Below are 16313 nucleotides of genomic sequence, written 5' to 3'. Positions count from 1 at the left end.
AGACAGAAGTTTATAGCAATACAATCCTACCTCAAGAAACAAGAAAAACATCAAATAGACAACCTAACTTTACACCTAAAACAACTGGAAAAAGAACAAGAAAACCCCAAAATTAGTAGAGGGAAAGAAATCATAAAGATCCAAGTGGAAATAAACTGAGAAGAAATGAAAGAAACAATAGTAAAAATTAATAAAACTAAAAGTTAGTTCTTTAAGAAGGTAAACAAAATTGACAAACCTTTAGCCAGACTCATTAAGAAAAAAAGAGAGAAGAATCAAATCAACAAAATTAGAAATGTAAAAGGAGAGGTTACAACAGACAATGCACAAATACAAAGGATTATAAGAGGCTATTATGAACAAGTATATGGCAATATAATAGATAACTTGGAAGAAATGGACAGATTTTAGAAAAGTTCAATCTTCAAAGAATGAACTATGAAGAAATAGAAATTATGAACAACCCAATCACAAGCACTGATATTGAAGCTGTTATCAAAAATCTCCCAGAAAGCAAAAGCTCAGGACCAGATGGCTTCACAGGAGAATTCGAATCAGTTCTAATGAGGTGGATGAAACTGGAGCCTATTATACAGAGTGAAGTAAGCCAGAAGGAAAAACATAAATACAGTATACTAACGCATATATATGGAATTTAGAAAGATGGTAACAATAACCCGGTGTACGAGACAGCAAAAGAGACACTGATGTATAGAACAGTCTTATGGACTCTGTGGGAGAGGGAGAGGGTGGGAAGATGTGGGAGAATGGCAATGAAACATGTAAAATATCATGTAGGAAACGAGTTGCCAGTCCAGGTTCGATGCATGAAGCTGGATGCTTGGGGCTGGTGCACTGGGACGGCCCAGAGGGATGGTATGGGGAGGGAGGAGGGAGGAGGGTTCGGGATGGGGAACACATGTATACCTGTGGCGGATTCATTTTGATATTTGGCAAAACTAATACAATTATGTAAAGTTTAAAAATAAAATAAAATTGGAAGAATAAAAAAAAAAAAAAACATTTAGAGAAGAGCTAATGCCTATGCTTCTAAAACTTTGAACAAATTGCAGAGGAAGGAACACTACCAAACTCACTCTATGAGGCCACCATCACCCAAAACCAGGCAAAGATAACACAAAAAAGAAAACTACAGGCCAATATCACTGATGAACATAGATTCAAAAATCTTCAACAAAATTTTAGCAAACAGAATTGAGCAACACATCAAAAAGTTCATATACCATGAATAAGTTGGGTTTATTCCAGGGATGTACGTATTCTTCAATATATGCAAATCAAACAGTGTGATGCACCATATTAAGAAATTGAAAGACAAAAACCATATGATAATCTCAACAGATGCAGAAAAAGCCTCTGACATATTTCAGCACCCATTTATGATTGAAATTCCTCAAAAAATGGGCACAGAAGGAACCTACTTCAACATAGGAAAGGCCATGTATTATAAGCCTATGGCAAACTTTATTCTCAATGGTGAAAAACTGAAAGCACTCTCACTAAGGTCAGGAACAAGACAAGGGTGTCGACTTTTGCCACTGATATTCAACACAGTTCTGGAATTCCTAGCTACAGCAATCAGAGAAGAGAAAGAAATAAAAGGAATCCAGATCAGAAAAGAAGTAAAGCTCTTACTGTTTGCAGATGACATGATATTGTACATAGAAAACCCTAAAGATAGTATCAGAAAATTATTAGGGCTAATCAGTGAATTTGCAAAGTTGCTGCTGCTGCTGCTAAGTCGCTTCAGTTGTGTCCGACTCTGTGCGACCCCATAGATGGCAGCCCACCAGGCTCCCCCGTCCCTGGGATTCTCCAGGCAAGAACACTGGAGTGGGTTGCCATTTCCTTCTCCAATGCATGAAAGCGAAAAGTGAAAGTGAAGTCGCTCAGTCGTGTCCGACTCTTAGCGACCTCATGGACTGCATGCAGCCTACCAGGCTCCTCCATTCATGGGATTTTCCAGGCAAGAGTACTGGAGTGGGGTGCCATTGCCTTCTCCGTTGCAAAGTTGCAGGAGTATAAAATCAATACACAGAAATCACTTCTATTTCTATATACTAACAATGAAAAACCAGAAAAAGAAGTTAACAAATCAATCCCATTCACCATTGCAACAAAAAGAATTAAATATCCAGGAATAAACTTACCTAAGAAGACAAAAGAACTGTACACAGAAAATTATAAGACACTGATGAAAGAAATCAAAGATAACATAAACTGATGGACAGACATTCCGTGTGCCTGGGTAGGAGGAATCAATATTGTGAAAATGACTATACTACCAAATACAATCTACAGATTCAGTGTGATCCCTATCAAATTGCCAATAGCATTTTTCACAGAACTACAGCAAAGAATTTCACAATTCATATGGAAACACAAAAGACCCCGAATAGCCAAAGCAGTCTTGAGAAAGAACAATGGAGCTGGAGGAATCAACCTTCCTGATTTCAGATTATCCTACAAAGCTATGCCATCAAGACAATATGGTACTGGCATAGAAACAGAAATATAAACCAATGGAACAAGACAGAAAGCCCAGAAATAAACCCATGCACCTATGGGTACTTTATTTTTGACAAACGGGACAAGATTATAAAATTGGGCAAAGACAGCCTCTTCAATAAATGGTGCTGAGAAAATTGGATAGCTATTCATAAAAGAATGAAATTAGAACACTTCCACTACCATACACAAAGATAAACTCAAAGTGGATTAAAGACCTAAATGTAAGACCAGAAACTATAAAACTCTTAGAGGAAAACATAGGCAGAACAAGATCAAACAAGATGCTTTATGACCCACCTCCTAGAGTAAGGGAAATAAAAACAAAAGTAATATATTTACAGGGTGACAGTGGAGAAACAGACACTGAGAATTGACTTATAGACATGGGGAGAGGGGAAGAGAGGGTAAGATGTATGGAAAGAGTAACACGGAAACTTATATACCATATGTAAAATAGATAGCCCATGGGAATTTGCTGTATGGCTCAGGAAACTCAAACAGGGGCTCTACATCAACCTTGAGGGGTGGGATGGGCAGGGAGATGGGAGGGAGGTTCAAAAGGGAGGGCGTATTTGTATACCTATGATTGATTCATGTTAAGGTTTGACAGAAAACAACAAAATTATGTAAAGCAGTTATCCTTCAATAAAATTAAATAAAATTTTTAAATGGCAAAAAAAAGAAATGTGTTTTAATATAACTTGATATATATACGTTCTTTAAAAAGTTTCAGAGTACCCAATTTTTGTTGATCTATGACATTATGAAAGATAGCAATACATAAATAAAATTTAAGACGTTATCATCATTAATGGCAGAAATGGACCAGAACTTTGAGTTTACATTCTAAATGTATTAAAGACAAATACACATAATCATAACAAAATCTAATATTATTTCATTAATTTAAACTATGCTAGATGTTTATTTTCTGCTGTAATTAAAGTTAAAAGAATTTTATCAGTGGGCATCATGTATGTACAGGAAATGTATCAAGCATTTGAGTAAAAACACACATAATAGCACTTCAGAAACACATCCTTTCCCCTTTAGGTAACAAAAGCTATAGTAAGTGCAATTTGGAAATGATCTCAGTTCAGATGTTGTCTTCAATTTATGATGAATACAGTTTGTTGGACATTCCATTAGCTCATTCCTTGTTGATCTGTTAGCATTAGCCCAGGGACGGGGGAGTCTGGTGGGCTGCTGTCTATGGGGTCCCACAGAGTTGTACACAACTGAAGTGACTTAGCAGCAGCAGCAGCAGCAAGGTGGGATAATCTTAAAGATGGGACTAAAAACAGTGCTACCCTTTCTAAGCATTTCCTTTGTCTCTCAGCTGGCAAAGAATCCTCTGGTAATGTGGTAATGTGGGAGACCTGGGTTCGATCCCTGGGTTGGGAATATTCCCTGGAGAAGGGAAAGGCTATCCACCACAGTATTCTGGCCTGGAGAATTCCATGAAGTGTATAGCCCATGGGGTCTCAAAGAGTCGGACACAACTGAGCAACTTTCACTGTCGCTGTCACTCTTTCTAAATGAACGGTTGGGCTATTCCCCTCCGTATCTATGTTTTCCAAATTGTTTTCTATTAAATTTATTCCTTGTCATTATATGGAAGTGAAGTGAAGTAAAGTCGCTCAGTCATGTCCAACTCTTTGCGACCCCATGGACCATAGCCTGCCAGGCTCCTCGGTCCATGGGATTTTCCAGGCAAGAATACTGGAGTGGGTTGCCATTTCCTTCTCCAGGGGATCTTCCCAATCCAGGGATCAAACCCAGGTCTCCCGCATTGTAGGCAGATGCTTTCACCCTCTGAGCCAGTGGGGAAGTCCATTATATGGAAGTTCATGCCAATTAAAATATATTCAGCTATGTCATCATTAGCTGCTAATGGGAGGGAATTACTGCTACAATATTTATTGATAGAGGTATAATGATAAGAAGCATTTGTTTTCTTTGGATATTTACATATTCCCAGAATAAATATCAAACTTTCCTTTTCAACTACTTATTACTAGATTATCCATAAAATAACAATCCAAAATAGTACTAATTCAGTGTATTTAATCAAGGATGAAATTAAATTGAAATGAAAAAGAACTCTATTAAGAACTTCATTTGTGGAATAATTAATAACATCAAAGATTTCTTCACTCATGGCTGAGAACACTGAGACAATATAACAAAAACTGTTTGTCTACAAAATTCAGTTTCTTCATTCAAATTGACAATGGAGAGTTTACATGATTATATATGCATTACCACCACGTTTTATAAAAATCTAGCCATTCACAATTTTTGGCAACAAAGCCAGCAAACAACTGCTTGCTTCCATTACACTTGTAACAGGCAATTTGAGAAGCTACTCCCCAGGAATTAAATTTTGTAGATAAACATTTTATCTAATTGCATTATTGTTCTCAGAACATTGAAGGCAACACTAAGCCAAACCAAGAAATTCAGTTTCTTTATTCTTTTTTCTTAAAGAATTAAATTCTCCTCCACTAACACATTTTAGGACTCAAGAACAAAATGTATATAATGTACATGAGATGAATTGGAAAGATATGAAAGAAATTTTTATCTATGTGTAAAATTTATAATGTTTTAAAGAAGAAAAACTGTAGTCCCCCTCAACTAAGTATGTTCTAAAGGTATATATGTCGAAGGTTTATATAAAAATACAGGGGAGGAAGTTAAGCACTTGGAATTCATCAATGCTGAAAACACTAGTGTTTCCGATCAGCTTACAGAAGACAATAGCTATCAGTTCTAGCCCTCTAGTTAATGTTTCTTATCTGATGGTTATATCCCACCTTTAATGCAACTCGCACACTTTCAAGAGATGTTGTTCTTAAAAAAAAAAAAAGCATGACAATATAGCTATATAGTTCTCTACTTAATATATAATCATATCAAAAGGATCTCTTATTATTCTTAAATTTCCTCAGGTATCTTTACCTAATACTCCATCACTGAGGAAAACTACAGTCCCTCAAATAAAATATTCACTATTTTCTAATGAATACAGTATTTTATAAAGAATATCTGTTCTTTTAGAATGTCCATTCTCTGTTCTCAGAAAGTAAAATCCTTCCCATATGCTAGCAATTTGCAAAGCTTTCCTAAGGCCTTTTATTCAGAATTAATTATGTCCTTTTTCTCATGTTTCTATTATAGTATTTAGGACATTATAATGCAGCTAGTTTTACATGATCCTTTATCCCCTGCTAGAGTTGTGATTTTCTCTGTGTCAGGACAAGGACAATACAATCCCTATAGACCACACCAGAGGTCTTAAGTATCCCAGATATTAACATAATACCCACTAAATCATTTTTTAAAAACAAATTTAATGTTTTAACCTTTATTCCTCTTCAAGATTCACAATGACATTCTTCAGCATTTGAAATATTTTACTTAATGAGGTAGTAGTTACCCAGCATTAAGTAAATGTAACCAAAGACGATGTTTTTAATCAGTCCCCTTTCCTTGTGATTATATAAGTGAAAATTCTGTTTCAAAAAAAATCCCTCATATTTACTCTGAAAAAAATTTGAGAAGTCATTATGAAGTTTATGTTTCATAATTAAGGAGAGGTACTAATTCAATAAATTTGTATTGACAGAAATTCTGGGAAAAAATGATTAAATGCTATTTTCAATAAGGCTCTATAGTACTAAAAAAGGAGTTATCAATTTATATTTACTCAAGTAAATACTTAAAACAAATTCTAGAATTTTTAAAATTACTTAACTTTTGAAAAATAGTAAGAAAATTAATGATTTGATAATAATCAAGGTTCCTAGGTTAGGAATTGGATTTCTTCCAAGTACCAAAACTGTTTTTCAAAGTTATACATATTTTGAAGTCTTTTACAACATAATGTACATATCCTTGCCTTGTGACAAAGTATATTAAACACACACAAACTAACTTTTCTTCTCAATGACCCAAGATCACTACAGAATTGCAGCATCCTATTTTTTTTTTTTTTTAAGAGCAAGAAGGTCCTTTATGGATAATCTAGCACTACCCTCACTAATTGGACAAAGGAGAATACTATAATCCAGAGAGATTATATGATGTGCCCTGAGTCTCACAGCAAGTTAATGGCAAGACCAAGCCTAGAGGGAACAGAACCTGATTCAGAGGTGTTCCTAATGTGAACCACATTTCTAAACTACGTATAATTCAGAGACTCTTAGGTACATATGGAAACTTTACTCTGAGATATAATAGACTGCTACATTTACAAGATTTTTTATGATGACTTTCAATGGCTATTCATGCCTCATACTTGATAAACAGATTAACATTTAGCTTTTAGTATTTCTAAAGTTTTATATGTGGTTTTTTTAAAATTTTCAGTTCTTAAGTCTTGAATGCTAAATGACCAAATTTGTTAAAATATATTGTATTTTTTTTTTCAGTGAGGATCTTTTCTATGTAAAAAGTGCTTTAGTTAGAATAAAACTAATTTGCTTAATTAGAATATAAGCTAATATTGTACCTAGTGGATAAACAGTTAAACTGCTGTTCCTATGGTTAATTGTTTGGGGATCAATTACTAAAGGAAACAAGACATATCCTAAAGAAAAGTGAAAAATATTATGGAAGGGAATATCATGAAAGCGGCATTTTCCACTTGGATGATAGAATTTTTTCTATTTAAAATCAGAGATAAAGAAAAGCAGGTCTTGAAGTTAGCATTAAAAAATAACAGGTTAACTTAGCACTTGAATATTAAAATCTTTGCATAGCACCAATTTATATAACAACAATGTCTCATAAGATACAAATAAAACAGCAACAGGAAGAAAATAAACCTGGAAATACAAAACAGAAACAATAAAAAAAAATAATATATACACTTACCATGACACAACACTACAATCCTTAGGTATTTATACTAAAGAAATGAAAATTTATGCACACACACATACATATGAATTTTTACAGGAATTTTAATTTCACCAAAAACTACGAACAACACAAATATCTTCAACAAGGGAACAGATGGATAAATGAACTGTGAGTCATCTATAGATTGGAATACTGCCAACAGTAAAGAACATATGAATTGTTGATATACTCAAAAACAAGGATGAATCTCAAAGGCATTATGATGTGTGAAAAGAAGTCAGTTTCAAAAGGCTGCTTATTGTATGATTCATTTATATGGTATTCTAAAAAACCTAAAAATGTAGGAATGAAGAACATAATAGTGGTTGCTATAGATTAGAGACACAGGCAGAAAATGACTAAAAATGGGCAGCAAGGAGAAACTTTTAGGTGCTATAACTACTTTGTATCCTACTTATGGTGATAAAAACATAGTTCTATACAAGTCTTAAATCTCAGAATAGAATGTAGAAAACAAAACAAATACTATAAGCATAGATACATAGTCAGATATATAGACAGATATAAAGACAGACAAATAACAGTCACAGTTTCATGGGTGTACACATTTGATAAAATTCCTCCAGTATTTTCAAATTACTTCATAATTTGAAATACATGTACTTAGGAAAACATTTTAAATGTATATACTCAATTTAAAAATTATTTAAAAATCCCTCTCCTGCAAAAAATAAATAAAAATCGTCAGTAGTAAACTATTTTTAGTTTTTCACTATGGCACAAAACAAAAATTCCATTCCTTCCAACTTATAAATATTTATATTATAGAGCAGTCCTCTCTATACTCCACATAATATCTCTAATTCAGGCAGAAATGACCAGTCTTTTTTGAACCACCACAATATTTTCAACGCCATAAATTATGCAGGCAGTGTAGGGGATTGTGTGACTTGAGGCAGGAGAACTATCTGGGAAATATTTGCAATATCCCATGTAAAGGATAAAAAAGATTTAGTGTAAGGTGACAACACTGGGGACTGAGTGACAGTACTGCATTTAAGACTCTGTATTTAAAGGGTAAAACTGACAAGTCTTAGTGACTGGTTGTATTTGATTAGTGAGAGTTGAAGTCTCAGTGGGACAAATCTCAATATTCTATACATTCTATAAATCACATGATTTATATATAATTCTTTTGAATGCACAAATTTTTTAAATTTTGTTTCTCATTATTTTTTACTTTGGTTTAGGTATTCAGCGCTGTTCTGAAATATGAATGTTTCAGGTTTAGGGTGATGAGTGTGTTAAGTAGTAAGTGACATGCATATATAGAAACATAGAAATTGAAATTAGTAACAATAATAAAAGAAAAGATACTTTTAGTTGAAAATGATTTTATGCCTTACATAGATTTTGATTTTAGTACAACATTCCCTAAATGGCAATCTTTAATCAGACATTTAAAATATAACATCTGAAAATGATTAAAGGGAGAAGGTATTTCAATAAATTGACTTTCTGTAAGGAAATTTTAATGTACATCAAAAGTTTTAAAGAGAGTCATAAATTAAATCAAATAATTCCACCACTAAAAATCTATTCAAAAAATAATCACTATGTATCAAAGGATTTATACATGTTTATCTGTCATATTTATGATGAATAAAATATAGTATAATGACAGTAAGAAAGTACTTGCCCATTTATGAGGCTATGAATATGCTTATCTATTTAAATAAATAAATATATATGTGTATATTTATCTATTTAAAAGGATAAATAAGAATTAACACTAAAACATTAACTATGGCTTTCTCTGAATGTGAGGCTATAGATAATTATAAGCTTTCTTTGCAATATTTCTAAATTGTCTATAATAATTATACACTGATTTTATAATACAAAATCTAGTAAACATATTAAATAATTAAATTTTTAAATTCTGATATTATAAAACAAAACTTTGAACAAATATGTTGTGAGAAAAGCAAAAATACTGTTCCAAAGATATCTAGTAATTGGTTATAACTTTTTTAACTTCATAAAGCTCTAGTTATAACCAAGTTATACTTTTGTTTTGGTCAAATAGGTATAATTGCTGTTTTTGTATATACTCCATTTGCTATCCCTGCTTCATTGCCCATTTTGTCGTTTAAATGGTGGCTGACAACTTTTGCCTTGCAAAACTGACTGGCAGCTATCATTCCAATGCCAGACTTATCTTTATGCAAATTTCCAAAGGTCACCATTTATGCATGTAAATTCTGAAGGGTACTAACTATACAGCTGACAGATTCTGACAGCCACTATATCTCCAAGAATGGAATAAGTAAGGATGACTGTCTGAATAATTAATGTGTTTTTACTCTGCCCATGGCCAGTTTATACATCTTACACTTTCTGACTGTGGTTTTGAAATTAGAAAATGTACTTTCAGAGCATACCAAAACATTTTTTTCTTAATTTCTATAAAGAAGTGGGTAAATAATTTGAGACAATTAATGAAATGACCTTCAGTTAAAAGTGTTCTATTTTCAGAGATCATTCCTACCTAGATATAAAAATTAACATCTAGCTTTGGAAATAATTTCTGTAAAAAAACAAACTCTATTATTCCTATGAAGATAATTGTTTTTCTATAAGAAACATACAGGGTTCTCTAGAACCCTGCTCCCTAAAGCTCAGTAAATGGTGCCACCATCCATGGAGACATCAGTTTCAAGCTTCTTGAGATTTGTCCCACTGAGATTTCAACTCTCACTAATCAAATATAATCAGTCACTATTACTTGTCAATTTTCTTTAAATACAGAGTCTCAAATGCATTATTACTACTCAATCCCCAGTGTTGTCACCTTAAATCAAATCTTTTTATCTCTTACATGAGATATTGCAAATATTTCCCAGATAATTCTCCTGCCTCAAGTCAGACAATCCCCCACACTGCATGCCTCCAGAATTAACTTTCTAATATTTAAAGTCATGAGCAAGGCCAGTGTAACAATATAAAAGACACATTAAAGTAAAAATTAAAAGAATGCTATAAAGAGGAAATATTTCAAATATATTGACTAATAGGATGAGACAATAAACAGAATTGTGTGTAATGTGGTATTATATGATCTGGAGAAAAAGAAAGCAAGAGAGGAGGGTGGGGTATGCCCCCAGACAGTTTCAATATTAAATAGGTTGTTCAAGGAAGGCTGCCATGAGAAAAGGGTATCTGAAGCCTAGGAAATAAGCCATGGGATATCTTGGGATAAGGCTCCTTGGTAGAGAGGGCTCCTGTGGTCAGTGAATGAAAATGGTGTCATGGCAGTTGGAGTTTAGATAAAGTTGAAGGTAGAGCAAGAAAGACTGAGTGTTGTAGAGAGAAAACAGTGAGGCAAGAAAAACAGGAGACTGCTGCAATTCTCCAGTCAAGTGGATTGTGATTGGATGAAGGTAGTAGCAAAAGAGGTACTCAGTAGCCCAACAAAAGATGCTGATGGATATGCAATGCAACTGAAAGAAAATTCAAGAGTCACTCTTAGCATCTGTGCCTAAGGAATTGGAAGAATGGAACCATTAACCAAAACTTGTGTGATCATCATGCTTCTGAATTACTTGTATTATTTTGAAAAATGTGATTTGATTCTTTGTGACTGAATTGATACTAAGAAGTCATTTACGGTGGAAAATATACTCCAATAAATCTTTCGTACAAGATTCAAAAAATTATAGTTAATTTAAAAAAAAAAAACATGAGTGTCCAGAAGTGTTTAAATATACCTAGCTCTACTCTAAATGATATGTGGTAGATGATGTTGTTAACTCCATATTTCTAATAAAGAAACTGAAGCAGAGAGAAGATAAGTAACACCTTGAAGGTCATATATAGAATCCTTCTTCAAAACTTTAGTCAGCATCTTCTTCAGTCAGCTTCCTCTCGGGTTATTGTTTGTTTTGTTGTATTTCATTACTAAAGAAGAATCTAGAGATTCCCAGGAATGATACTGGCAGGAGGGAATGACTACAAACAGGCACAAGAGAACCTGTGGTGAAGGATATAGTCTACATCTGGATTTTGGTGGTACATTCTAACACAATTTTCTGCATCAAAATATAATTGTACATTAAAAAGAATATGTTTAATATACATAATTATATATCAATAAATATGAATTTAGCAAGCAATCTAGCAAATATCATAAACTGATTGATATTGGAAAAACAGGTTTTGTCCAAAGGCAAAACAAATCTCTCATACTACATAATTTGTTCTAACATTACTTTTTTTTTCTGGTTAAAGCAATGTTTCTCATGTGATTTTCTAAGAATATTTAGTGATAAAGTAACATAATTTTATTTGTTGCCATGTAATTTATCTTGTGTGATTTCAACCATCTTTACCACAGCAGGAAGAACTATGGTTTCTCCAATGATTTCATTCCTTCCCTGCAGGAAATCTCAAATACAACTTCCAAACATTTATCATAAACTTAGTGAAAATTTGTAAATGGCTAGATTGAGCATGACTTCAAACATTGCTGAAAAACCCAGAAAGGGGTGCAGTTGTGTTCCAGATATTATTAAAATCTTGGTATTAATGATGCTGTGTACTGTCACTAACCTATACCTCAAGACAAATACGCTCTTAGGCCAAGTTTAATCACATATAAGAGATTATGTTGTTTTTGATACCCTGAATAAATTTATGGTGATTATCAATGCTTATAATGAATCTGAAAATGTCTTTTAATAAAAATAGAGAAAATGCCAGCTATACCATTTGTTGTTAATTTATGCATGGGATTAATCAAATAACCTTTATAAGTTTAACTCAAATTTCCCTGATGGCTCTGATGGTAAAGAATCACCTGCAATGCAGGAGACTCCGGTTCTATTTCTGGGTCAGGAAGAGCCACTAGAAAAGGGATAGGCTACCCAGTCCAGTATTCTTGGGCTTCCCTTGTAGCTCACCTGGTAAAGAATCCATTTACAATGTGGGAGACCTGGGTTTGATCCATGGGTTGGGATGATCCCCTAGAGAAGGGAAAGTCTACCCACTCCAATATTCTTGCCTGGAGAATTCCGCAGACTCTATAGCCCATGGAGTCGCAAGGGGTTGGACATGACTGAGTGACTCTCACTTTTACTTTTGTAAAGACTATTGTCTAAATATGAGAATCAGTCTACTTGAAAATAGACAATGATTCTATTTAACACACTTATCAAAACACTTGTAACATCAGTATACTAAAATACTCTTAAAAATACAACTGCCATCAAAATCCAATGAGATGCCACTTGACATCCATTAGAATGGCTGTAATCAAAATGACAATAAAAACTTTTGGCAAGAATATGATGAAATTAGAACATACATAATTTTGGTGGGAATGTAAAATCCTTCCAATTGCTTTGGAAAGCAATTTGGAAGTTCCTCAAAAGGTGAAACATACAGTTAACATTCCACCCCACCTATCCACCCAAGAGAAAGTAATACATGCTGCTGCTACTGCTGCTAAGTCACTTCAGTCGTGTCCGATTATGTCTATGCAAAAACTCGGACATATATGTTCATAGCATCATTACTGATAATAGCCAGAAAGTGTTAATGAACCCAAGGTCCGTCAACTGATAAATGGATAAACAAAATGTGATTTCATTACTATTATCCATGCATAAAATAATTGTCCTAATTTACACAAGACTTGAAACTTGAAAACATTATGTTAAGTGAAAAGAGCAGATACAAAAATATTGTATGCTTCCCTTTATTTGGTAAATCCATAGAAGCAGAAGATATGTTAATGGCTTCCTGCAGATGAGATGAGAGAAGAATGGGAGTAACTGCTTATGGGTACAATGTTTCTTTTAGGAATGAGAAAATTTTTCTAGATTAGATAGCGGTGACAGGTACACAACTCTGCAAATACACTAAAAATCACAGAATTATACACTTTAAAAGGATGAACCTATGGTATATGTATTATAGGTCAATTAAAAAACCAGGAAGCAAATACTGTCTACTATTTAATACTGTAAAAATTTCAAAACTTTTCCAGAAATTTCATATTTTGGGGGCCAGTAGCAATCATGATATTAAATATTATAAGGTTTTTGTTGTTTCTTATATTTCTTAACGAAAATAGGCATCAGGAGAGATTCTGAAAATTTTTCCTCACAACCTTATGGATACTTAAGCACTCTAGAGACAGCTAAGATGGAAAATTAAGCTTTCGTCTGGTAAACATGATATATTATATGAGCTGCTCCAAATCTACTTTTCCAGACTCATCTCTTAACATAGTACTGTCACATGTGTAATCCCTCAGTCCTTCAATGGCCATCCCTTTCTCCTTTATGCACCCCTTCAAAAGGTATTGTGTTGATCTGGAATGCATGGTCTCCCACATGGCCTCCCTTTCTCTGTATCAGCAACCCCTCTCAGTGAATTTCACAGCATGCATGAAGGTTTCAAGGGCCTCCAGCAAAAGTAAGCTCTCCCATGTCTGTGTCCTTAGCAGTTTGCTACTGATGCTTTTAAAATATATATAATCATTTCTATAGACCTTCATGTCTTTCTCATTAGCCTTAATTTCTCTATAGCAAGCACATCTAAGTTTATCTTGGATTAATTTTTTTAAAAATGATTCAGACTGTTTTAAAATTTATTTCTTTCACTAAGTGCTGGGAAAACCACTTTACTCAAGTCAATAAAAGAACTTCTGTGAAATTTATATGTCAATGTATAGATAAGCTAGTAGATTAAATCATATCTATTCTGGAAAAGAGGGATAATGTTATTTGCTTGCATTTGTAAAGGAACGGGCAGAAGAGAACAGTGACAAAGAAACTGAAACAAAATATCTATAAGAAACAAAATCAATGGGAAAATTTATATCTACAAAGGTGAGTGCGATACTTTTATAGTCTTAGGTCACTCAATATTCTTCTTAGACTAAAAAGCAAAATACAGAATCTTTGAAAACAGGCTTATAATGATTTATAATACATACCAATTATATCCTCAATTCAAAATTAGATTAATATGATTTTATAAAGAAAATAAAGTTAATATTTCTACTTTCAAGCTGCATGTTTATAATAGTGTACATTTTAGAAATTTCAAAATCACTTTAAGGAGTTTAACTTTAGTAACTTCAAGAAGAAAGGATATTCCAATTTTACCATTGATTATTTTGTCTTCAAATGATTTGCTGCAAAACAAACTACATGTACTGGCCTACTGTCATACACCTTAAAGGCTCTTATGTTCAACTGCATACATATATTTATGATAAATAAAAACATTACTTTTGAAAAGAATGTGCTTTACATTAAATAGTCTGATCTATAAGATCCATACATTTTATTTCCTAATATACATTTTCACCATCATGGATAGGTAATTGAGAGCAAATAGAACGAATTAAGCAAAAGTGACTTTAATGAATTGTCATATACATGTACTAATTTTTTAAAAAAAATCTGTATAGTTATCCAATATTACATAGGAGTGTAAGATAGCCATATGCTTTTCAAAAGTAGAACACTGCTGAAATTATTTTTAGCAGCCCATTAGTGTTCAAATATTTAGAGTATAATTCTTCACAACAACAAGTACTTTGTAGTATATTATTTACATATTTGTTCACAAGCAGTCAATTTATTTTCCAAAACTATGTAAAATTGCATTTCAGTAGCCCATCAAACAATATGTTCAATTTTCAGTGAAACACATAAAAGCATATTCTAACTTGAATATAGTAAATATACTTTGAAATTACTAACAATCATGATTGGCAGCAATAATCTAATAATTACCTTAATTTGCGCTTCAGTTGCTAAAACTCCATGTTTTTTTTCCTCCGATTTACTGAACACTTAAACATTTCTGTAAAAAAAAAATTAATTAGATGATGAGAAAAAATATACACTTTATAGTTATAGGTGTAGGACTATTTGAGTAGACATGTATTTCTTATCGTTTGTCAAATGTATTTCTCCAACAAAGGTTAGGGTATAGCAGCTAGTCACAAAGTCATGTCAAGCCCTCCAGGCTTCTCTGTCCAGAGAAGCAGAACCACATATAAAAACAAAATTCAATTCACATGTGATTTATCTTCCTTTACCATCTAATTTACTATAATGTTCAGTGGGAAAAGTGAATGAATTTGATAGGTATGGAGCTTAAATATTTTCCTAATTAAATGAACACAAAGGGTTTTAAAATAAATTTTAAGATTTCCAAGAAACTTTCTTACTTCTTGCCATAGGGACTTTTAGCTAAGATCCTGGGATATGTTTAATCGCATTTATTACTAGAACTATTGTGAGAAAATACTGGAGGAAGGCCTTAGTATATCTTGCTACTCTATCATACATATACACACAAGCCCCCAAAATATACATGCTCTGTGTATTTATGAATAAATAGTGTTTAGGGGCTTCCCAGGTGGTGGTGGTGGTGCTGCTGCTGCTGCTGCTGCTGCTAAGTCCCTTCAGTCCTGTCCAACTCTGTGTGACCACATAGACGACAGCCCACCAGGCTCGCCCGTCTCTGGGATTCTCTAGGTGGTGCTAGTGGTAAAGAACTCACCTGTCAATGCAGAAGACATAACAGATGAGGGTTTGATCCCTGGGTTGGGAAGAAGGAAGAAGTGCAGGGCAATCTACTCCACTATTCTTGCCTGGAGAATCCCACAGAGAGAGGAGCCTATGGGCTACAGTTCATAAGGTTGCAAAGAGTAGGACATGACTGAATTGACTTAGCACAGCACAGCACACACAGAATGTGATTATAATAATTCAGAGAAATTCAGGCTTTAAGAATATTATGAAGTAATAAACAATAACATTAAAGTTTCCTTAAATGGCAAATTTTAGTCTTTATTTTCTATAAATTACTATAGTTTCTCCTATTTA

At 33.3% G+C, this 16313-nt stretch overlaps 1 protein-coding gene across 15 annotated transcripts in view; it reads right to left on the bottom strand.

Annotated features, from left to right (window-relative positions):
- The window catches only part of ADGRL3 (adhesion G protein-coupled receptor L3), a 959208-nt gene that overhangs the window by 725249 nt on the left and 217646 nt on the right, over window positions 1-16313 (bottom strand). For all 15 annotated transcript variants that reach the window (XM_061420294.1, XM_061420290.1, XM_061420278.1 and 12 more), the window contains exon 2: window positions 15213-15282. The gene's annotated coding sequence lies outside the window, so the exon portion shown is untranslated. The remainder of the gene's footprint in view (window positions 1-15212; window positions 15283-16313) is intronic.

This window comes from Bos javanicus, chromosome 6 (genome assembly GCF_032452875.1).
Source record: "Bos javanicus breed banteng chromosome 6, ARS-OSU_banteng_1.0, whole genome shotgun sequence".
Lineage (NCBI taxonomy): Eukaryota > Metazoa > Chordata > Mammalia > Artiodactyla > Bovidae > Bos > Bos javanicus.
The sequence above is the reverse complement of the archived record's forward strand: the minus strand, read 5'-3'. Positions and strand labels throughout refer to the sequence as shown.